The 23,409-nt window shown below is 37.3% G+C and overlaps 1 long non-coding RNA gene across 1 annotated transcript; it reads left to right on the top strand.

The window, feature by feature from the left end:
• The first annotated feature begins 985 nt into the window (after positions 1-985).
• LOC138925297 (uncharacterized) lies at positions 986-2,190 on the top strand. The gene is made up of 2 exons (XR_011441232.1): positions 986-1,123; positions 1,987-2,190. It is a non-coding gene; the product is annotated as an uncharacterized lncRNA (long non-coding RNA).
• The last annotated feature ends 21,219 nt before the right edge of the window (positions 2,191-23,409 follow it).

The following is a 23,409-nucleotide window of genomic DNA, read 5'->3' as shown; positions in this document are numbered from 1 at the left end:
CAGAAGTGGATTAAAGTATTGTACTTGTCATTCATTAGTCTGGGGACTATAGTCAAGTAACAGACATTCTAAGTCACAGCTTCTTCACCCATAAAATTGAGCAAAAAATAATACCTATTTCTCAAAGATCTTGTGAATTTTAAATAAAAGGGTTGTGAGAATGCTTCTGAGAGTGAGACTTAACATTAACATGCCAAAATAATACTTTAGTAGTGTGTATATGTGTGTGTGCATGTGTCTCTATGTGCATGTGTGTGAATGTGACAAGAAGTATTAATCAAATTTGATGCTTCCTCAGAGATTAATGTAGGCGCTCTGAAAATTTTGTTGATTGATCAGCATTCAAGGAGACTTTGAAGTGCTTAATTAATTTAGTTAATGGAATAAACAACTCCAGAGGACATAAGAAGTGAGGTGGGTCAGTGGTCCAGATTTTGGGTGCTCTTAATTCTGCTCTAGTACACCATAACACTTTTTTTCCCTTTTAGTCTTGTTTCTCATTCCTTATTCTCCCAGACTCTTTTTGTTTTCTTTCTATTGTAAGGAAGAAGAGGATTTATCAGAGTTGGAATCTGGGAGGCAGTGAACAAGTCAAATCTCTTCCCCACCCCCTCTCCATACACCCACTTGAAGCCCTAAAGGTAACAACCTGGAAGATTCCCCACATGCTACAGATTTCCCAGCAAGGGTTTGTAGGGACATTATTGTAAAGAAGATTTGAGGCACCCTTCTGCCTCATGCATCATACAAGAATCCTTGACTCTGTCACGTTATGTTATTCTGTAATGTTTGCTTCATGCTATCAATTTGACAAAGATTACAAAGTCAATAATATCTGTGACATTATGTTAACATCAAAAACTGCTGAGTGGTTCAGACTCAGGACAATGAGTTCAGGCAGGGGTTACTGAATTCACTAGGTCAGCAGGAATGGCGGAAGAGCTGGTAAATATTTAACCTTAGCAATTTCCATTTAACCCATCAGGGACTCTGGGAATGTCGGCACATAGTTCACTTTTCTGATTGTATTCTTGGACATCTGGAATTCCCTGATCCTGACACAAGACAGAGCCATGCCTGAAAAGACTGTGGAACTGTACTTTTCAAAGGATTTAAAAATCATGTAAGTTGCTCTAATGGTACAAGTTGGAAATTCCCAAATATGATATTAACAAAAAAAGAAATTGATTACTCAAGACAATTTTCTATGAGAAAATTTCCATTTTCAACTTTGCTTTTCCTGAAATACCTCCCACTGTCCCTTCTCTAAAGATTTGTTCCTATGAAAGCATTTTTTTTTGACGTAAACATATTTTGTGGTTATAGTTTTACTTTCAAATATATCACCCAAAGCCAATTCTCTATTCTGTCTGTATTTACTTCCATAATCAATATGACATGTAGTAAAAACCCTGAGTGGATCTACTGAGGTTCTTCTTTTATTTCAGGCTAATTCATGAAGTTAGTTAATTTTTTTAGTCTAACTTTAAAATGCAAATTAGATAGAAATTTTTTTCTTTATAAACTTATTTCTCTGGAATAATTTTGGAGTATAAGAAAATAGCCTGCTAAATCAGTGTAAAACTTATCAACTCAAAGAGGCACTGGCCAAAGAATTTTTAGAAATAAGTTTTCTTGATCATGACAGGTAAGTGAATTAGTTATATCTCTACTTTAGGGACAGAGCTGCCTGCCTCCAATGAGCTCATGCTCTGTGCTTTGCAAACCTCCTTGACACACTACTAAAGGTATCTTTTATTCAAAGCTTCCAGTTGTTGTATGCTTATTATTAATAATTAGTAGTTACTGGTTTCTTATTATGATCCAGAAACTATTTGTTATGGACTGAATTGTGTCCCCCCCCCCCCACCACCAAAAATTTTTAAGTTGAAGCCCTAACTCCACTGTGTGACTATTTTTTGGAAATGGGGCCTTTAGGAAGTAGTTACGGTTAAATGAGGTCATAAGGGTTGAACCTTAATCCAGTAGGTCTGGCACTCTTAAAAGAAGAGGAAGTGACACCAAGGATGCCCACATAGAGAGAGAAAAGCCATGTGAGGACACAGTGAGAAGATGGCCATCTACAAGCTAGGAAGAAGGGTCTCACCAGAAGCCAACGCTGCCAGCACTTTGATCTTGGACTCCTAGCCCCAAGAATTGGGAGTAAATAAAGTTCTGTTTTTTAAGCCATCTAGTCTGTGTATTTTGTTATGGCTGCTCTAGCTGACTACTACATTATGTCAAGAACTTTAGCTGCATTATTTCCTTTGATCTTTACAAAGATTCTGAAGAAGGTATGATTACTACCAGCTTTTTATAAAGGAGACTCAGAGATGTTATGTAAGGGTCCCAGGATCACACAATTAATGAGGAACAAATCTGGACAACTCTTACACTATCTTCCACCTTGCGTAAGAGGGGAGAGGAAAGCATGTCCTTGGATGTTTACTAATGGGATTGACCAAGATGGCCTTGATATTTCCCTCAGCTTGACAGCCTTCTTCCTGGTGATAGCCCCCTCAACTCTCTTTTCTTAAAACAATTATTTTAGAAAGCTTGCAATTGCCTATCCTTTCTCTGCCCTTTGAAATGTATGTAAATCTTCTCCCAGCCTCTTACTAGTGTTTCAATCAAGCCAAGGTCTTCCTCAAGGAACTGGGAACCATAATTTTGAAATGTAAACATTGAAAGAAATAGTGCCTCTATCTCCCAGTCTTTGTGGAAGTAGGAACCTAACCTGGATGGGCATCAATTAGCATATACAAATAGCATGATCATAGAGAAAAGCAGCTACAAATCCAGGATTAACTCAGTGTGCCTTCTGCATCCTGTTGACCAACACTCTCTAACAGCATCAGGTACTTTTTCACTAGTTCACCCCAGCACTTAAGAGCCTTCCCAACTTTTGTCTCAGCGGAGTTGTCTCACTCTTTCCCTCCCATTAAAATAGTCTGGAATAAAGACTTCCTTGCCTGTTTCACTGTCCAGTGCAATATTTGCTTTGACAGACTTTAAAAAGACCCAGAAGCTAAATATCTAGGATGGAATGTCAGCAAAATTTAACTTTTTAAAATATATGAAGAGGAGAATGACACAATGGAAGAGCCTGGGATGCAGAAACCTGGAGATTTGTGTTCAGAGGCTGTCAGAAGTAATTGTTCAGATATTTGGGTCATTGAAAAGTAGAGCAGGAAGCACCCAGTTTTCAAAATATGTGTCGCCGTTTGAGTTTCCTAGAGTTATACCCTAAGGCAAGGATTCAAGTGCAAGTAGCTTGTTTATAATGTGAAAGAAGCACCAGTGGTGGAGACTTGAGAAAAGGCAGCCAATAAAAGTTACCTTTTCAAACCAGCTGTACTGTTGGGGGTAAATGGAGGTTAATGTCTCGTGGAAAACTGTGAAAGTCAGTGTAAAATGCACCTCAGAGAATGTGAGGGACCTGAAGGATTTGTGCACACCCCTTGTTAGACACAGTTTGAGGGTTGAGGGTATTAATTCACAGTACTTCTTTCCTGCAAGGCAGGCAGGCAGAGATCTCTGGCAGGAGAGGATGGGTTGGGGGAGCCCAGAGTGGGTGCGACAGAAAAATCATCAGAAAAACGAAGGCCGGTGCTGGCCCTTGAGGAAGCTTGTACTAAAATTGCAATGGTGACAAATTACGGCTGGAATACCTACAGGTTCAACTAACTGTGTTAATCGATATTACATCTAGAAAAGGATTACTTGGCAAAAAACTTTGAAGGAAAACTGGGTAAATCAAATACAAGTTGGTTTCTCGACTTCATTATTTCTCAAATATTTTAGGACTGAATGTGAATGCATATTGTATAGCTTTAAGATGCAAATATTTTATTTAATGTCTAAACCATTTTGGCTGATACATCTTATAGGGCTAGTGTTCCTCTTAACACACTTTGGGAATCACCAATATAATCCATTTGCCAAACATTACAAATAAGGAAAATTAGACCTTTATTGATGATATCTAAAGGTGCAGCAATTTCGACAGGGGACATTAGTCTATCTGCCAATGGTTAAGGCAGTGAGAGTCCAGAACATGTTACGGGAGTTTCTAGTTTTATATAATGTTGATGCCTTCTTCTTTCTAATTCTATCTATTCTCCTAGTCGCCTTTTCTACAGTGGCTCTGTTTTGCGAAGTTAGAGTTTGAAAAATAGAAATGTAATTCTAAAGCTGTCCATTCCCAGGAATTTTCTTCTTATAATACAGTCATCAAATGACATCAAATGACATCAGTTTAAAATTATCATATATATTTTATTATTTTAAAAACAAGTTATATTAAACATCATTTAATATATTGGTACGTTAATATTAGTTACCATATCGGTATATTAAGACTAATGCATTGGTGTTAAGTTAGCATTCTTTTGAAAATTCTATCACACATCAGAAGAAAACTTGTCACTCTATCTTCCATCCAGTGTCCCTACAGATGGATTGAACATTCAGCATTCTTTATATTTATCAGGTGAATAAATGGAGGCCATGAAATTTGACATAGTCTAAGCAGGATAGAATGGGGCAGATTCATAGTCCATGTTTAGTCAGATTTCACATTCTGACCTTCCAATCCTAGGTCTGCTGCTAGTCCAAACAATCTTCTCGCTGTCTGCAAATCCTTCAAGTAATGCTTTGGCCTATTCCAGTTGGGGTTACAGCCTGGCCAGTGGGCCCCAGGCATGAGTTTCTTTCCTTTAGCGTGGTTTAATTTATGACAATTTCATAACCCACAGGAAAGGTTACATTGAAAGGAACCCTAACTATCCTCAACATGCACTTGGTCAATATAACAAAATGTATTCTGTAGTGCATCCCTGAAGGATTTTTCTGATTTTGTTATTAGCACTGTTACGTGGTTAGGAAAGATTGAGCCTAAGAGGTTTCCAACGCTGAAGGTCAGCTATTTTAGAAAAACTGGTGGATGATGTCAATTAGAAATCTTTACTTGTGAGGCAGCTTCTGAAAAGGCTGTCAATCCTAAGGGAAACAGGAACTTTCTCAGATGAGAATTAACTACTAAAGAGACTTAGTTGTCTGTTCAGAGGGGCCATTTAGAATACTGTGTGGGTTTCTCACTGAGAGTGGCTCCCCGTAAAGTCCTCTGTGGGATCACATATGAGTTATTTAGGGGCTGGGAGAAGGCTTGGTAAGGAAAACAACAACAAAGAAACAGCAATAGCCATTTTGTTTAAAACTATATTCAATACACTGGGAAGCAAACAGCACTGGCTTCATATTCCTGAGAAAGAACGTATGACAAAAATGGAGAGAGGTGGTTTGGACAGTTCATTATATGGTGCCCTTTGGTTGGTGCCCCTTGAGATGTCTAATGCATCAACACAGTGCCTACTCTACAAAAGAGAGCTAAAGGCAGCAAAGAAGGGAAAGTCCAGTCATCAAGTGACATCCAAGTTATTCCAGAAATACTTCAGGGAGAAATTATACAAGGACCTGGGTACCCCATTATCGCATTGGTGGAGGAGTCATGAAACAGAAGTTATGATGATAATAACTAATGAAAACATTGGTGCACATTTATAGACCTTTACAGCTTATAAAGTACTTTGATTATTTATCTTCAATTTCAAGTCAGTTATGTTGCCCTTGGAAGAGAGCTGATGATTATTTTGGTACTGTTGACATATCTTTGAGTTCAATTACCTCAAAATCTTTTTTAGATAAAAAGTAAGTAAATTTCAAATAAATGTTTAGCTCATATCTGCTAGAAGGTCACTGACATATTACCATGTATTGTATAATGTTTCTGATTGAATGTACAATGTACTTGATTTTTAATGTTGGCAAATTCCAATACAGCAAGTATAACTGTTATGTGGTTTTATTTCTTATTTGATAAAATTGATGCCAAGAAATTTGTTTTTTCAAGAATAGATACTCTGCAAAGTGGCAGAATGAAAACTCAAACTCAACTCCAGATTCTCAATTCTAATACCAAATTCTCCCATGCAGGTGATAAGATTTACAATGCAAAATTCACTTTATAAACCTTAGCTTATCTGAAGTTCTTCTTTAGAGTCACTACATAATTGGTGTTTCAGAAATTAGTCTACTTACATTGGCTTGAAATTTGATGACATTTAACACTGGGTTGGTTTTTCACCGTTGCTAGAATTCCGTAGGAAGTGCAAGAGCTTCATTCCTCAACTGCTGCTTTGCTGAGCAGCCACTGTTACAAATCTCAGGTGCCAACTTTAAGAATAAAATTAAATTAAATTAAAAAGTTATACATATAAGCTTTATTGGAGATTCTGCTTTTGGTAACAGCTGAAATATAGCCAGTACATGAAATAACTTTAATACAAAAATATATGCTAGACACATTATAATTTAATGTTATATTTGACATTTAAGAGGCCGTTTAATACACATAGCTATAATATTTTATTTGAAAACCCTGTTCACAAAAGCCCACATCAAAAGAAATAGATTAATGTGGCTCCTTTAATTTATAGAAATCATAAGAGGGTTACTTTATTTTTTCTTTCTTCCCTTCTCTTCTTTTCCTTCCTTCCCCTCCACCTGCTTCTACCAGTCTGTGCAGCAAAACATGTGAAGAGAATGCAATGTGAAGAAAATTCGGATCTAAGTAGCAGAAACCTGAAAGAAGGTGACTTTGCTCAGATTGATTCGCTGTTTCCTTTGCGGGGGCAGAACAAAGCAAAGAAAGAAAATCCCGTCATAAAATCAATGAAAAAAAGAAATCGAGAGGTTTCTAAACTACAGAGATAACAACTGAAGGAACCATGAGAGGAGAAAATATGTCACCTTAAGGACAAAATGTTAAGGAGACGAGTTTCTCTATGAAGTCAAGAGTCTCCCAGGAGTCACTGTGCTGAAACTATTATGGCTTAACGGAGAGATAAGAGCCTCTTAAAATTATTTTACTCCCACTAGGAGGAAAAATGATGTCTGTTTTGGTTCTTTGACCACATTAGAAACTCTACCTACTTAAACTTTTTGGGATGGAGGAAAGACAAATCCTTCACAACACTTAATGACTCGCTTGCATACTCTCATGTGCCTGAGGCGTTAGGCACGATTTAGAAGACGAAGCATGGTGTTATCCCATGAAACTGCGTTCCAATTTCAACCAATGCTTACTGCCTTAAAGCTTTTAAAGCTAATTTAAATCACTTTTGCCATAAGGGAAGTTATTTTTGTATATGCATATCTTTGTATGTATGAACATGTATCTATACATGTGTGTATGTGCATATATATATATATATACACACATACAAGTATAAAACAAAAAAATATATTTTGTGGGACAAGCAGCTTAGGTGATTTATCTATAAAATGGGGATAGTAAAATGTTACCCTACAAGAGCGTTATTATGGAAAAGGACTAGCACAATTTTGACAACATCACAAGTTTCAACATCCCATTCCTATCACAGCATCGGACCTAAGCTACCTCCCCATGGATGTCTTTTCCTCGTTGCCTGTTCCTCATTGGCCACTTTGAGTGGAATTTCTCTCAAGAATGCCAGAAGCATAGAAATAGATTAAATAAGATTAGCCCAAATGACTTTTAAAGTAGGAGAGAAATAAATAGTAGAAATGACTTACATGTAGTCACTAACTTACTAGATTTTATTTCACAGTGTCAAACTCACTACTAATTATCGTTCACTCAAAAAGAAAACAGCACTGTGACTTGCTCTTTCTTTTCTCTTTAAAAATTTTTCTGTGAATGGAAATAAGCTGCAGAGTTTTGGTTAATGTAAAAGAGTTGACATTGCTCAGGAGAAATCTACTTGAAAAGGGATTACAATGATAAAAAGGAAAAATGAGAACTTAACCAAATATTTCAAAATCTTCAGATGATATTGATTTTCCCTTTTTGAAAAAGTAAAAAAAAAAAATGTTGATTACGTGATCATCTTTTCACGATGCTGTAATGGCAGAGCGGAGCCCTGAGCTTTTCTCTACCGAGCTGAGTGTCAGCATCGAATTCACATATGCCGCCCGAGGGACAGCTGATCATAAAGTAGTTCAGTTCTGGGTAACTGATGGCATTTTTTTGTCCTTTAACTAAAGAAACCAATAGCCATTTACATTATAAATTTCAGAATTGGGGAATTATATTTATAAACTGTCAGGCAGTGAAATGAGAAAAGCAATCAGCACTGAGAAAAAAAGTGACCAATTTTACTAAAAAATTTTAAAAAACAACATTGAATATTAGCAATTTTATAGCATTCAACTTGACAGATGAAATAGACATGTATCTTTTCATGGGTTGATGCCGTGACTGCAACCATTCTTCCATGATGAGGTGTCTTAAAATCGACAAATATATTTTACAAAATTCTAAGTCCTTCTATTAAGTATAAATGTATAACCTTTTATTCATTCAATAAATAGTTCTTGAATGATTACCACGTGTTAAACCATTAACAAAATAGACAGTATCTCTGTCTCATGGTGTTTAAATTCTAATGTGCAAGAAAATAAATAAGAAAAAGAAATAAAATATATGTGAAGTATATATGTAGTAATAAGAGCCAAGGGGAAAAATTAAGCAGGCAAGGAGGATAGCGTATATAGGAATAACGGTTCTGATTTTAAAGCAGGTAGTTTGGGAAGGCCTCAAGGAAAAGTGATGACCTGAAGGATGTGAGGGATGAAGTCATGTAAATGTCTGAAGGATATCATTTCAGGCACTTGAACTGCAAGTGCAAAGGTCCTGAGGCAAGAGTCTGCCTTGTGTGTGAAGGAGTCACATGTGGACAGAAAGGAATGGGCTAGAAAAAATGTAGGAGGAGAAAATTTAGATGGGCAGTGGTAGGGCCAGATCAAATAGGATCTTTTGAGTCATGGTAATGATTTTGACCCTTTTTTTTTTTTTGGTGAGGAAAATTGGCCCTGAGCTAACATCTGTGCCAATCTTCCTCTAGTTTGTACGTGGGATGCCATCTCAGCACGGCTTGATGAGCAGTGAGTAGGTCCACACCCGGGATCTGAACCCGCAAACCTCAGGCCTCTGAAGCGGAGCATGCGAATTTAACCACTAGGCCACGGGCTGGCCCATCTTTTATTTTAGATGAGAAGAAAAGGCACTGGAAGCCTAAGTGAAGGCATAATATGCTGCCACATTTTAACAGAATGCCTCGGCTGCTATGTTGGGAATAGATTCAGAGGCAAGATGGGATCCGGATGACGAGTTAGAAGGCAATTACAATTTTTCAGGCAAGAATGTTGATGATTTGAACTGGTGAGGCAGTGGAGGTGGTGGGAGTGACAGAATACAAATAGATTTCAAAGTGTAATTGGTGGGGGATGGGGAGGTCCTCAAAAACCCAACTTTGGGCCTGAGTAAAGGTGAGGCATTGCGGATGACTCCAAGATTTTGACCTAAGCAACAGGAAGATCAGAACTTCAATTAACTATTCGCAGAAGGCTGTAGGAGGAGCAAAACTGGAATAGAAAGAATACAAGTAACTTAGTTGTGAATATACAAATTTCGAGAGGCCTGTTAGTCCTCCAAGAACCACATAAGCAATTCCATACGTGCATCTGGAATTCAGGGAAAAAGACTGGGTTTCACAGATATGTTCATCAGCAGAAACTAGATGAGATGACTTAGATATAAAATTATAAAATATAAGATTATCTGAGGACAGGTAGAATATGGGATAATGGATAACACAAAAGCACTTTTATTCAGTAAACATTTCTGCCAAATATACTGTGGATATTTCTTTGATCTTGAACATCACCTTGGGATTCTTGTCTACAGAAAAGCACAGGTCAGAAGAAAAGCTTATAAAGAAATAAGAATAAACTGCCTGCCTTGAAAAAATACCTCTTCAATTCCCCTTTTCAGGTCTAAGCTCATTGTTCATACGTGAACTAAGACTCTAAGAGCTCAAGCTGTCTTGAGTATCAGTCAACTTCAGCGTCCACCCTGTCACGGAGCCATCCGGCGGGTGGGCTTACATGCACCAAGCTGTCTTCAGAGCTGAGCTTCTGCTTCGAGCAATCCAGTAAGTCTCTTAAACCTCTCCTTACCTTTTAAAGATCGGGATAAGTTGTTCCCTGGCCCAATTCATGGAGCTGATCTGACTATCTGATCGTGTATGCAAAGCAATTTGAATGTCTCACAAAAAAAGGATGTTACATCTTTCAAAGTAAGTTGCTGGATTTTCTGGCCCAGAATCTAAAGAGGAAACCTATGCTCTTGGATTTTTCCTATATATTTACACGGGTTGGAGAAAAGGGAAACTTATGTGCTACCTGGGGAAAGGAGCCAAACATCTTATGTTGCCCAAAGACAGTTGTGTGCTTCTCTCAGAGACGTTTCCAATGACTAGACATTGATTTCTTAAGCATTCACTAGACACAAGCATCTCTTAAAGACTCACGTGAAACCCTCAAAGGCCTAAGGGCAGAGTCTGGGAAGGCAACTCCCTTCATTGTGTTAGCTTGTGGTACTAATTTATGCCCAGGTGCTTGGGTTATAAATCAAGGATTCATTCTGGTCTACTTCATTCACCGCCTTCAGTACCTCCCCAATCCTCTCCACTCTTTGTCCACTCACCATCTGTCTATTCAGTCTGACCCCTTTCTCCTCCCTGCTTCTGCTCTACTCTAGGCAGCCGCCAGTCTCTTCCCTGGGCTCTTGTGAGTCTCTCGTATGGTCTTCTTGCCTTTAGCCATGAGTTTCTCCGTTTCTTACTCCTTATGCATAGCCTCTGTGATCCCACTTGGTCTGTCGAATCCTTCCATCCAATCTTATACTCTTCACACTCTCCAGTACAGCCTTCGCTCCAGATATGCTGAATTATTTTTAGTTCTCCAGAAGCATATTTTTGTTTCACACATCTGGGTTTTGCAACTGTGCCTTCCCTCCTCTCACAGGAGAGGCAGCACGATGAAGTGGGTGGGAGCAATGGCTTTAGAGGCAGGATGCTTACGTCTAATCTCAACTCTACCCTGTCCTGTCTGTGACATGGGCCTCAGTTCCTTATTATTAAAATAGAGACAATATTACCTACATTATAGAGCAGTTATTAGGATTAGAGGAGGTAATTAATCACTTAGCACATATTAAGGAATCAAAAGTGTTAGTTTTTGTTATTATATTTTAGCCAAAATATAATAAGCCTCAAATTGCTTGCTTCCTTTTGGTGAAAACTTCCCCACCACCCTCCCCACCCTGCCGCTGGTGGAACTGATGGCCCCCATCTTGTTCTGCTCCCCTGCATTCTGCAGACAGGCGCTAAACCTTACATGCGTTTGAAATGGTTGTTCGCACAGCTGTTTAGGTCCTGAACGGGGAGACCTTCTTGACTGTAGTCCTCGGTTTTAGTAATCCCAATATTTCTTTTTCTAGGAGAAATTCTGGTAAAGAATAAGTATTTAACAAATAAATATCATAGGAAGAAGTAAAACGTATGGCCAAGTTATCTCTGTCAAAAAATACTCAAGAGATACAAAATGAGCCTCGCCTTGTTGCTCCTGGGGGATGCGGGATCCCCAGGAACTTCGTGGTAGAAATGAGCGGGTTCTTTTTCTTTTCTCATAAGTGTGAATGTTCTCTTTCCTTACATTCTAATAACTTTTCTATGGAAAAGAGTCTTTTTTGCTTAAATTTTAATTTTGGAGCAATTGCTCTCCCACTTACAAGCGACTTCTTCATTGACCCTCAAGCCTACGTGGTTTATTCAGGTAAAGGTCCCAGAGGACCCTGGCAGTTACCACTCAGCACGCTCCACAGGAGAAATTTATACAAAAATAGGTTAGGAGCTTCTACTTTGCAAAATCTGCCTGGTAGCTACAGTATTTGGGAGCGATATTGATTATTATTAAGCTGTCTTTCCTGAACATATTGGTATCATAACTGGAGAGTGAAAGACTGAAGCATTTTTATTTTAAAATGTAGGTGTATGGTTAAATTGGAAATATGCTCAGTTCTCCATAATTAGACCTCAGCACAAATGTGTCTAAAAAGTGGCAACATTTGTGGATCTCTATCATTATTATTATAATTTCTTTACAAAATACTAAATCATTGCATCTTTAAGTAAATGAACCGTTAAAAGCCCATTGATTTTTAGTTCTTAAGGTCAATATTTCTGCTATTGTTTTTTGAAAGCAATTTCTCTACTGACTTTGCTGCCTGCTGAAAGAAATAAAAATAATGCATCCTGGATGGAAATCAAAAGACGTTATTGGAAGTTTGTCTTTAGGCATTTTGGAGAATATTGAGTTGGATTTCTTACTACCTCCACATTAGTCCTTAGTAAACAAGTCAAAAACTTCATCAACAATAAATTGTGGTTGCCTCACTTTTTCCTACTATTTACTTCCATATTTCTAAATAAGATGTATACTCCTATACTGATTTTTACATTTTAGACATAATGCATTTACTTCCAAGAATTTTGAATGAGAATTTAGCTCTCTTGTACACCTTTCTTCATATCCATTTCAAACCCCTTAAAATTTTCTCCCTCCATTTTTCCAGTATAACAATTTTTTGGTCAAATTATTATTTAGTGTTTGCATTGCTGTAACCATGTAAACATTTTACACAGTTGAGCCACATGGAGGATTCTGATTATATTTCTTTTTTGTTCAACTTTTGTATTACTTAGAGTTATTTGTTGTCTTTTTGGATTTAAGTTTTTTGGGTATTGTTTTTTATATACTTAAATCTAAGAGATCTCAAAGTGTCTGATACTTAGGGACCTCGTAACAAAACAAGCTTTTGGGCCTCGCTCTACCATTTTTTAAAGCATTTTATGCATGCTATCACATTTGTGGCTCACATTGAACACATTCATTACATAGAACAGATCTATTTTGTAGCTAGAGAAACTAAAAGCTTAGATAGATTGAAGTAAATTCTCCAAGGTTTGTAACTAGCAAGTGACAGAAGCAGACCTGACCCTGGAGTTTCTGAGGGCAAATCTGTTGTTATAGCCGCTGGAACACAGTTGATTCTTAGCATGGTATTCTGGCTCTTCTGGCAGATTTCCTCATTAGCTGCAAGTGTCAGTCGCTGGTCTCCAAGGTTTCTCATTATTTGCACTAAATACATTGGGGAATTCACGTTATGCACCAAATAATTCTCTGCGTGTGGTTCTATTGGCAACATAAGAGGCTCAGTAAATAGCCCCACTTTGCTGCTTGAGCACACTGTGCGCCCTGGAAATTGCAACGGACAACTTGATTGGGATGAGGTGCTGGACCGTAATGAGTCTCACCAGGTAAAGCACCTTCCCTGGAAACAGAAAGATTATGCATGAAGAGCAAGAGCTCTGTGACTTTACACTGTCTTGTCAAGTACTCAGAGAGCTGATTACACTGGACTCGAATGAATAAAAGTAATTAAAGCAGCTACCAATAAGTATCAAGTCATTTTTTCCTTTAGAAATCGAATATATTAGCTTAGCAGGAAGGGCCAGATTTTTGCCTCTGTCACTGGGAAAAATGGGTATACTGGAATCGGCTTGTTCAACTCAATAGACTTGCTGTCACCACAGCATGAGTGTTCCCCACTTGAACTTCTCGTCTCCTGTCTGCTTAGATCTTGTCCAGCGTTCAAGAACCAGTGCTTGCTCCCAATTCACTTTACGGATTTGGCCAAACACAAGCGATTTGCATTATGAAACCTAAAAGACTCAGCTACACCCCGCTGCTGCTAGTCAGCTTTCTCTACCTCGAACCCAGCAACTTTATATGTTTCAAAGTAGTATTCTTTCTCAGAACTCAGAGTTTATTATCCTTTCCAAACTTTTGGGATTCAGGAGATCTGAGAATGCTTCTGAAAGTTATTATATAACCGTCCTTTAATCTCTAAATCTCTAAAGTATAACACATACTTAAATTATCTACTTGCGTGTCTCTGTGTACACATATATAAGTGTGTGTGTGTAAATACATGTATCTATATGTATATAAGTACACTTAGTCGTTGAAATACTATAAATTAATGAGAAGAGCAAGAAAATCCTTATATACGTACCAAGCCCTGTCTTAGGGGCCCTACTCATAGTCTTTCATTTCAGCCTCATGGCCTTGAGCATTAGACATCATTGCTTCTATTACAGAGAAAAAAAATAGGTTCAGTAAGCCAAATAACTTGATCAAATGCATGCAAGTGATAAACAGCTTGGCCAGGTCTCAGCTCCTCATCCGTCTGCAAAAATCCTTCTTACTCTGCCGCTACTTATTTAATACTTCTTAAACTTATTTTCACATATAAACCTAATGTAAGTTAATTCAGGACAGATATTTATCACCTACCTATGTGCATCCTCAGAGGGTAAAATGTTTGTGTAAATATTAGAACAAAGCAAAGTCATCCCCTGTACCTGGCATTGACACAAAATCTGTGATATTAGCTATGTTATGCAAACTGTGAAACATAAATTAGTGTTCTGTTTATCTTATGACAATGTGAACCCTGCAATAGATGGCACAATTGAGACTAAAACCAATATAATTGTCCTTTTGTGGTGAGATGCCAGTGATCCTCTCAGATTATAGCATTCCAATGATGCCGCCTCTGCCTACAACGTATGCGTGCCGTGTACACGTGTTGGGAGGATGTTTATGTGGCAGAGGAGTGAGCCTTTGACCTTCCACCTACGCGGTCTTCTGGCTGGTTCCGCTCAAAGAAAATTTATCAATTCCTTGAGTCTATCTTGAATCTTTTCTGCCTTTCAGAATTGCTGCTCTCCTTTTTTAATTAAACCAGTGAAAAATGTGGAAGCAACAACTGTAGACCTGCAAAGGACCTGAGAGCTTAATCACTTGGCCCATAAAGAGCGATGATAACCTGCAGTTCAGAGATTGAGTTTTCTCCACTCAAATCCCAGCTGTCACATCTCTGGGCTTTCTGATTATGCTAATGTTAGTAATCCGTGTTATTACAGCAGTGCATGAGGGCATCTGGGAGTTGTAAATGGCTTTTGATGCTCCTAGGGCCCTAATGCTAAATGCCCTGCTACTTAAATTGAATTGATTTGATTCTAAACACGGTTGTGACAGTAATAAGGAAAATAATAACAGCTACAACGTATTGAGTCTATACTAGTAATTTATGTGCATTATGTCATTTATCCTCACCGCAGTCCTGTGTGACTTAATTCCCAGGAGGCCAATAGCCATCTTTTCCACTTTCACTTTTGATTAACATCCTTTCCAGCTTTCTTACTTTAACCTTTAACTTAACAATTACCCACAAGTTAACAGGAGGGCCATTAGTATTCTAATTTGGAGTAAAATCACTATTCATTAATCAAACAACCTTCTGCAGAATACACTGATATTCTGCAATTAAACCATTTGAGACCAGAATGTTGGATAAAAATTTTAAATCAGCCATAAGCTACACTCAACGCCCTGGGAAAGTTGTGGCTAAAGTTCAGAGATGAAACTAAACACAGAGCGTTCCAATCCAGATAAGATCGTATAGATTCATCTCTCTCTATTCCTTCCCACAAAGTATAACTATTGGTCAAAGAAATAAAGCAAGAACTCAACAAAAGACAATTCTGAGAGGTAAAGCAAATTGATTGAAGGCTTCAGGACTAGAGAAGCAACATGGCAATGTGGCATCTTACACCCTCCACCCTGAAGAAGAAGGCGCTCCAGATCCAGCGTTTCCTGATCCCAAGACCAGCATTGAAAGACCACCCAGGTGGATGCAGTCCTCCGTGGGATTGGACAAAAGTCCCCCTGACAAAGCCAGGCTGAAACAGATGACAGATGTAAATATAGCAAATCTCAGCAAAGAAATAAAAATTATAAAAAAATGAACCGAATGGAAATTGCAGAACTGAAAAATACAGTAACAGAAATAAAAGTCTTGCTGGGTGGGCTGAATAGTAGAATGGAGAGGACGGAAGACAGAATCAGTGAACTTGAGGACAGATCAATACAATCTATCCATACTGAACAACAGAGAGAAAAGAGACTGAAAAATCCAATGAACAGAGCCTCACAGACCTGTGGGACATTGAGAAAAAGTCCAACGTTTATATGTTTCAAGTCTTAGAGGAAGAGGAGAATGTTGGGCTGAAAGAGTGTTAAAATAAGTAATAGATCAAAATTTCCAAAATTGAATGACATAAACTCACAGATTCAAAAGCTCAGCGAATCACAAGTAGATTAAACCCAAATAAATGCATGTCAAGACATTTTATAATTAAGCTTCTAACAATTAAAGATAAACAAAACAACTTGAAAACATCTGTTTTTCTGCTCTATTCCATTAATATATGTGGCTATTCCTTCACAAATACTACAGTGTCTTAATTACTGCAGCTGAAAAATAGCTCTTGAAATTGGAGAGTGATTTCTCCATTTTATTCTTTTTTTTAATTTGTTTTGGCTGTTCCAGAGTTTTTGCCTTTCCATAGGAAGTACACCCATAAAAAATGATTTTGATAAAGGTGTAAAAGCAATTCAATGGAAGGAAGATAAATTTTTTATCAAAAGGTGCTGGAGCACTTAGATATCCTTGGGATAGAGACAGGGGTCGTGACTACTTCACACTTTACACAATAATTAACTAAAAATGGATTATGGAATTAAATATAAAATGTAAAATATAAACATCTTTTAAAAAATTTATGAGAAGTCTTCTGGATCAGGGGTTAGGGCAGAAGTTCCTAGAACTAACACCAAAAGCACATTCCATTAAAAATATTGATAAATTAAAACTCATCAAATTAAAAACTTTTGTTCTGAGAAGCCCCAGTGTGAGGATTATGCAAAGACAAGCTATCAACTGAGAGAAAATATTTGAACCTACTTTTCTGACAAAGAACGAGTATCTAGAATATATAAAGAACTCTCAAAACTCAACAATAGAAAACAATACAATTAAAAATGGATAAGAAAAGATTTTGACAGACATTTCAACAAAGAGGACACACAGATGAGAAATAGACACATGAAAAGATGTTCAACGTAATTAGCTGTTAGAAGAATATAAGTTAAAACCACAAGGAGATATCACTACTTCCCTATCATAAGGGTGAAAATATAAAATAATGATGACACCAAATGCTGATGAGGATATGGAGAAACTGGATCTCATACATTGCTAGTGGGAACGTAAAATAATCTCTGGAAAGCAGCTTGGCAGTTTTTTGTTTTATTTGTTTGTTTCTTCTTGAACTAAACATGCAACTTCCATATAACCCAGAAATCAAACTCTTAGACATTTACCCAGGGAAATAAAAATATACAGCCACAACTGTTAATATAGGAAGATCTATCTACTAAGTACAACCTCTGCACATTTCTAGAAATCAGGCAACAGCCTCTCAGAAATATAGAAGGTATTGACCTATATGAAATACAAAACCTGTACAAGAATGTTCAAAGCAGCTTTACTAGTAATAGCACAAAATAGAAACAATGCAGATGTCCTTCAATAGGTGAGCTGTTACATCCATACCAAGATATACTATTCATCCAAAAAGGGAACAAACTATTGATATTCACAACTTGGCTGTATCGCCAAGGAATGATGCTGAGTGAAAAAGACCAACCCAAAATGTTACATGTTGTATGAACCATTTCTGTAACATTCTTGCGTTGGCAAAATTATAGAAATGGAGGATCTATTAGTGGTTGCCGGGAGTGGGAGGGTGGTGGCAGGTGTGACTATAAAGGGGGAACATATGGTGATGGGAATGTCCCATCCTGACTGTATCAGTGTCAGTGTTCTGATTGTGATAGTGTACTACGCCTTTGCAAAATGGAGAAAACTGAGTAAAGAGTGTGAGCAATCTAGCTGCATTGTTTCTTACAAATACAAATAAGTGTACAATTATCTCAAAATTTAATAATTTAAAAACAAATATTTACTTCTTTCATTAAGAATAATTAACACAAACACTTGACAATTTTCTAAAAAATTGTTTTTATTTTAATGCCTTTTTTGAATTATTATTACCTGTGACCTGGAGCAATGAGCATCTTAGAATGAGTCAGCTGAAGCAACACTACACTTTGATCTGTTTGGTTTAAAGCACAGGGAAGACTCAACATGTCACTTAAAAAGTCCCTAGAAAGGACAGTTCTAGTGTTGCTTAAGCCAATGGCCTATTGATGTCATCAAGGACGCAGGAGCTTTTCATCTTTCTTCTCTCTCATTGTCAGCGTGTCAGCTTAGGTCTCCTCTGATCACGAGCTGTTTATTAAGACACTAGGGATCACAGGCTGACATAATAGCTTCTCTTAGAAAAAGAAAATTACTCCTTTCATTGTTTCTTTTTAATTGGTGAGAAAAGATGTCCCGAAAGCCTCTAAGCAGACTTTCTGCTACGTCACAGAAAAAAGGATTGCCATATTTGCTTGGACTGATCAGTATTTCCCTGAGTTTCATGAGAGAGGTGTGATAGAAACAAAATACAGGATTTATTAGCAAACAAGTACATATCTAAATTTTGAACAAGTCGTGTTTTCTACAAGTGAATAACACCAGCAGCATCCTCTCTTCATTTGCAGAGAAATATCGTTACATAATTGAAACATGATTAAACTAGGAGTTGTCGGTTCTAGTCTAGACTCAATTTCAAAATCTTTGCGTGACCCTGGCTAAATCCTGTACCTTCTCTGCCCTTCAGTTTTACGATCATTAAAATGAAGAAGCCGGATTAATCTCCTTTCTGACTGTGTTTATTCTGTGACAGGGCTGCAGTCACGCTTTTATACACTTGCAGACCTTAAACACACTGTGTGTGAGCCAGTTTAAATCCATAGTCTAATCTTAGGACTGCAGTGACTGTCTTGGACACGGTTAACTTCCTCCTCAGTGCTGTCGTAAGCCCCTACTGTGAGACTCATCACACTGAAGGACAACTGAAACAGTGTACATCTTCGTCTTCCTGCACTGGACAGTCAATTCTTTTAAGGAAAGGGCCACGTTTTATTCATTGTTATAACCCCAGTGCCCAGATTTGTATCTGGTACAGAGAACGCCATCAAAAGCATACAGTAATTCCAGTTAAATTACCTGCGAATGCACTGTCATCAGATTGCTTGCCGTGATACCCAGTTAATAATAATAATTAATAATAATAGTGGTAGTAATAGTAGTAATAATTTCAAGGTTTTGGGGCTAGGGCATAAACCAGCAGGAAAGTGATAAATGCTCCTTTAAAAAAATTCAGATCTTTTGTGTGTTGTTTTTCCTCGGCATATTGCTGTGTATCACAGAATCTTAATCCTTCAAAATTAACTGACCTCTTTAGGTTTTGACTAACTGTTAATATAGGAAGATCTATCTACTAAGTACAACCTTTGCACATTTCTAGACATCAGGCAACAGCCTCTCAGAAATATAGAAGGTATTGACCTATATGAAATGTCACTTGCAAATATTAAGGGAAGGAAAATGGTGCATCAAAATAACTCCAATTTTTCATCTCCGTCTACTCTTAGTTCAGCATCATCGTTGCTGGTTGTCCAAGTGAAAGGCTGTCCAAGAAATCGCCCAGCAGATACTGCAGGTCATTAATCTCTGCTTCCAATTCCTTGCCTTCAACGATTAAATAAGGTGAGTAACCTTCGAAAATGTTACAAACACGAATTCTAATTCCACCTTATAACATTTCTAAATTGAATACCTTTTTGAAAGCAATTTATTTCAAATAGAACACCATAATTAAAAAATACAAATAAAATGTAGACTGCATTTCTGCCTTTTGTATCTGGCTTTGGTGATAGTTCCTCTTGATAGAAAATAAAGTTATACAATACAAAACTTCTATAGAATTCTGATATATATGTATATGACCTTCTAGTCTTGAAACAAGTTACTGGTTCTCTAATAAATAACACCTCATAATAAACACATCTTCTTTCTAATTTGGTTCACCTGAACCTGCAGTAAATAAATCTCTGACACTGTCTTCCACTGGCTTGGAATAACGCTGTAATACTGCAGTCAATTCTTTCATTCAACAAATACTTATTGAGTGATTACTCTGTGCAAGGAACTGTGCTGGTTTCTGGGTTGGCATTAGTTAAAACAAAGGTTCCTATCCTAATAAAATTTATATTCAGGGGACATGCTATATTAAACTAATTCTTGAATCAAAATTAAGATAATCTACATCAATTAAAAATATCTATAGAGTATGTACACTATATACTAGGTATTATTCAGAGAACTTGGGATGCATCAGTGATAAAATTATCAAAGACTCATACTCTAATTAGATTACAATCTAATGGAGAAAGACAAACTATAACCATATTTGAAGAGAGGGGGAAGAGTATGAAATAATGGTCTTGAAAAGAGTGGGAGAATGAGCTTTCTGGACTATGATGTAGGATTCTTGGGTATTATTGAGTGCCTATTTGAGACTGATGGTTGTGAATGTAAAGTGAGACCAGCCTGCAAGTTTGGAGTGTTTTTTTCACCCTGTGCAACACTGGGATAGATGGGCAATAAGGTTTAATTAGGGTGGCGGATTAAAATATTGCTAACATCCTTTCATTGCCATATCATGGAATTATAAATGCACATCCTTGCATACCCTCACTGTAAGCAGAGTGTATTTTCTACCCTTTGAGACTTTGGGCTTGGCCAGGTGACTTGCTTTGTCCAGTCCAATAGCAAACATGGCGTTATCAAAGACTTAAATTGTGCTTTCATGATTGTGTTGCTCTTTTGCTCTCCTGCTTTTCTATGGGAACAGCATAACTTGGTTAAATGCTGGTTCAAAGAGGTCTGCTTAGAGTAGAACTGGGCAGAACCTATAACTTAGAGCCAAAAATTGAGACCCACTCAGCCAATTCCAGCAGATCTACAAATGCATTAATGAGAACAAACTATTGTTGTTTTAAGTTCTTTTGGGATGGTTTGTTATGAATATTCTTGTGGCAATAGCTCATTGATAAATTTGAGCTGAGAATTAGGAACGGAAAGCGTGACAAAGAGAAAAGTAAGAGATAAAAGATTTGAGAACGGTTTCAAAGTGGAAATTAAAAGATGGACCATGGAATTTAAGCTGAGTGAGAAGAAATGGATGGATTTTAGTTGGTGTGAGTTAAATCATTCAACAAATAAGTTTTGGTATCTGCAATCCCAAAGGACTTTGCCAGATAATTTAGGAGAAGCCATGTGATTAACATATGCTACCTCTTCCCGAAATACGTTTGGTAGTGTTAGAGAGAAAAAATATATACGTGCAGTTATTGAGATATCCATTAAAGTCTCTTTAGGTAAGCATCGAAGGAAAGACACAGACCAGCAAATATTCTAAGCACCCAGAGAAAGATATCACTGAGATCTGGAATGATTAGAAGCGGCTTTCCCTAGAAAGAGACATTGATCTAGGCAGGATTCAGGAGAGAAAGGAGCATAACATAATCCCTGCTTTCTGTCCCCTTCCTTGTTTTTCCAGGTTGCTAATCCATGTTCCTGATGACTCCCATGGCAGAAAAGTGTGAGTAGTGTCTGAATTTACTTTGAGGTCCTTAAGGGTACGTACTGTCCCCAATTCCTAATACAGTTCTTAGCACATAACTGGAACTCATATATGAGTTTCAGGCAGTAAGTAAATGACTATTAATTGAATTAATCAATACGTCAACCAATCAATCAATTAACAAATGACGAAGATGATAAAAGCTTTGTTTCATCTGTAATTTAATCCTTGTTGCTGATAGCAAAGTTTTCGTTTAATTTAATTCAATTTAATATAATGTATCTGACTTGATGATCATCGCAGATGTGTTGTGAAACTATTTTAAAACCAAGGAAAAGTTCAAGAAATGAAAGCAATTAGACAAATAAGCAAATTTCTCCTTCTGTTATGCTAAAAAAGATAAATTTTAATTAATTACCTATATAAAATACTTAAATTGTCAGCAAGTGCTTTTTCTCTCTGCTTAACCATCCTACATTGTGAATAAAATGTGAAATAACTCCTGTGCAATCCAAATCATTTGCACATTTAACGGCAATAAAAGGTTGAAGAAATGTTTGTCATCCAGACCTGTCTAAAACATGAAACCTTCCATCAACCGTCAAACATTGACAGCCATCCTCCATGTAAAAATTTGCAACAAGGTCACAATAATGAGATTCTTAAGCTGTGCCAGAATGTGGTACTAAAACCTTGCTCTTTACAACTTGATAAGAAAGAATGTTTCCGGTCTGACAAAGGTAGTTTTTCTTTAATGACAGAAGAGTTTGGGAGCTGGAGAGAAGAGAGGTAAGAAAGACAGGGAGAAGAGGTATTTCAAAAGCGCTTCTTGAAAAATGTTGTAAAATTGGAAGCTGTGCTGTTAATTCCCTCCATGATCTTGGATGAGTCATTTAACTGCCTTGATTTTCATCACCTTTATAGTGTAAGATACAGAGACTGGATAGATGATTTCCAATGTCCTTTGAAGTTCTAAGATTTTATGGTTGTTTGACCCATTTCCAGAATTATAACTAAGTAATGGCAGGAACAATCTCCTATTGTCAAGGTTAAGCTAAGTAAATTTAATTTAATTTAAATGTAAAGATCCTTGTCTTTTAACTCTTTAAAGAAGTTGCGGAATATCCAGAGGGTTTGATTTTTAATGACGATCACAGTTGATTCCTATATGAAAGAGCCTTTCTATAAGGATGCTATTTGCCTTAAAAAGAAATAAACCCATTGACAAAAGTCACCTTTGATCACGAAAGCAAAATGTTTATATCTAAAAAAATTATTCATCCATCTGATATTTGAGATCTTTCTCATCCCTCATTTCTCTAATGAGATGTCAAATATTCTGGTCTTTCAGAAAGCCTTTCTGAGAGCTCAGTTTACTGTTCTATTCCAACCTTCTGAACCAACTTCCACATCTTCAACTGTGAAATATTTAGAGTATGAAATTCACGAGGATCTAAATACTGCTTGTTGCTTCTGGGCATATACAACCATTATACTCAAAATATTACCGTCTACCTCTGAAAGCATATATTCCAAAGCAATAAGTCAAATATCTCATATTTATTACCATGAGAAGTAGAGAGATGAAGTCGTTGTTTCTCTCTATGTGGTGATTTTCAAATAAATCTGCAATTTATCTATGCTCCCTTCCACTCAATCTAGACTGGCCATAGTGGCTCACTGTAACTAGTAGAAGGCATTAGAAGTAACGCCATGTTTTTTCTGAGGTTAGGAGAGAAACGACTGTATAATTCCACCTTGTTCTCTTGGGCCACTTGCTCTTGGGCAGTTTCCCTCAAAACCCAGCCACTGTGCTTGAGAAGCTCGCACTGCATTATGGGGCAATACGTAGATGTTTCAATTCACAGCTCCTGGTGAACCCAGCCTTCTACTCACTCCAGCCATGTGCCCGATATATGAGTGAGGAAACTATCTGGTGATTCACGTCACCTCA

This window comes from Equus caballus, chromosome 7 (assembly GCF_041296265.1).
Source record: "Equus caballus isolate H_3958 breed thoroughbred chromosome 7, TB-T2T, whole genome shotgun sequence".
Lineage (NCBI taxonomy): Eukaryota > Metazoa > Chordata > Mammalia > Perissodactyla > Equidae > Equus > Equus caballus.
The sequence above is the reverse complement of the archived record's forward strand: the minus strand, read 5'-3'. Positions and strand labels throughout refer to the sequence as shown.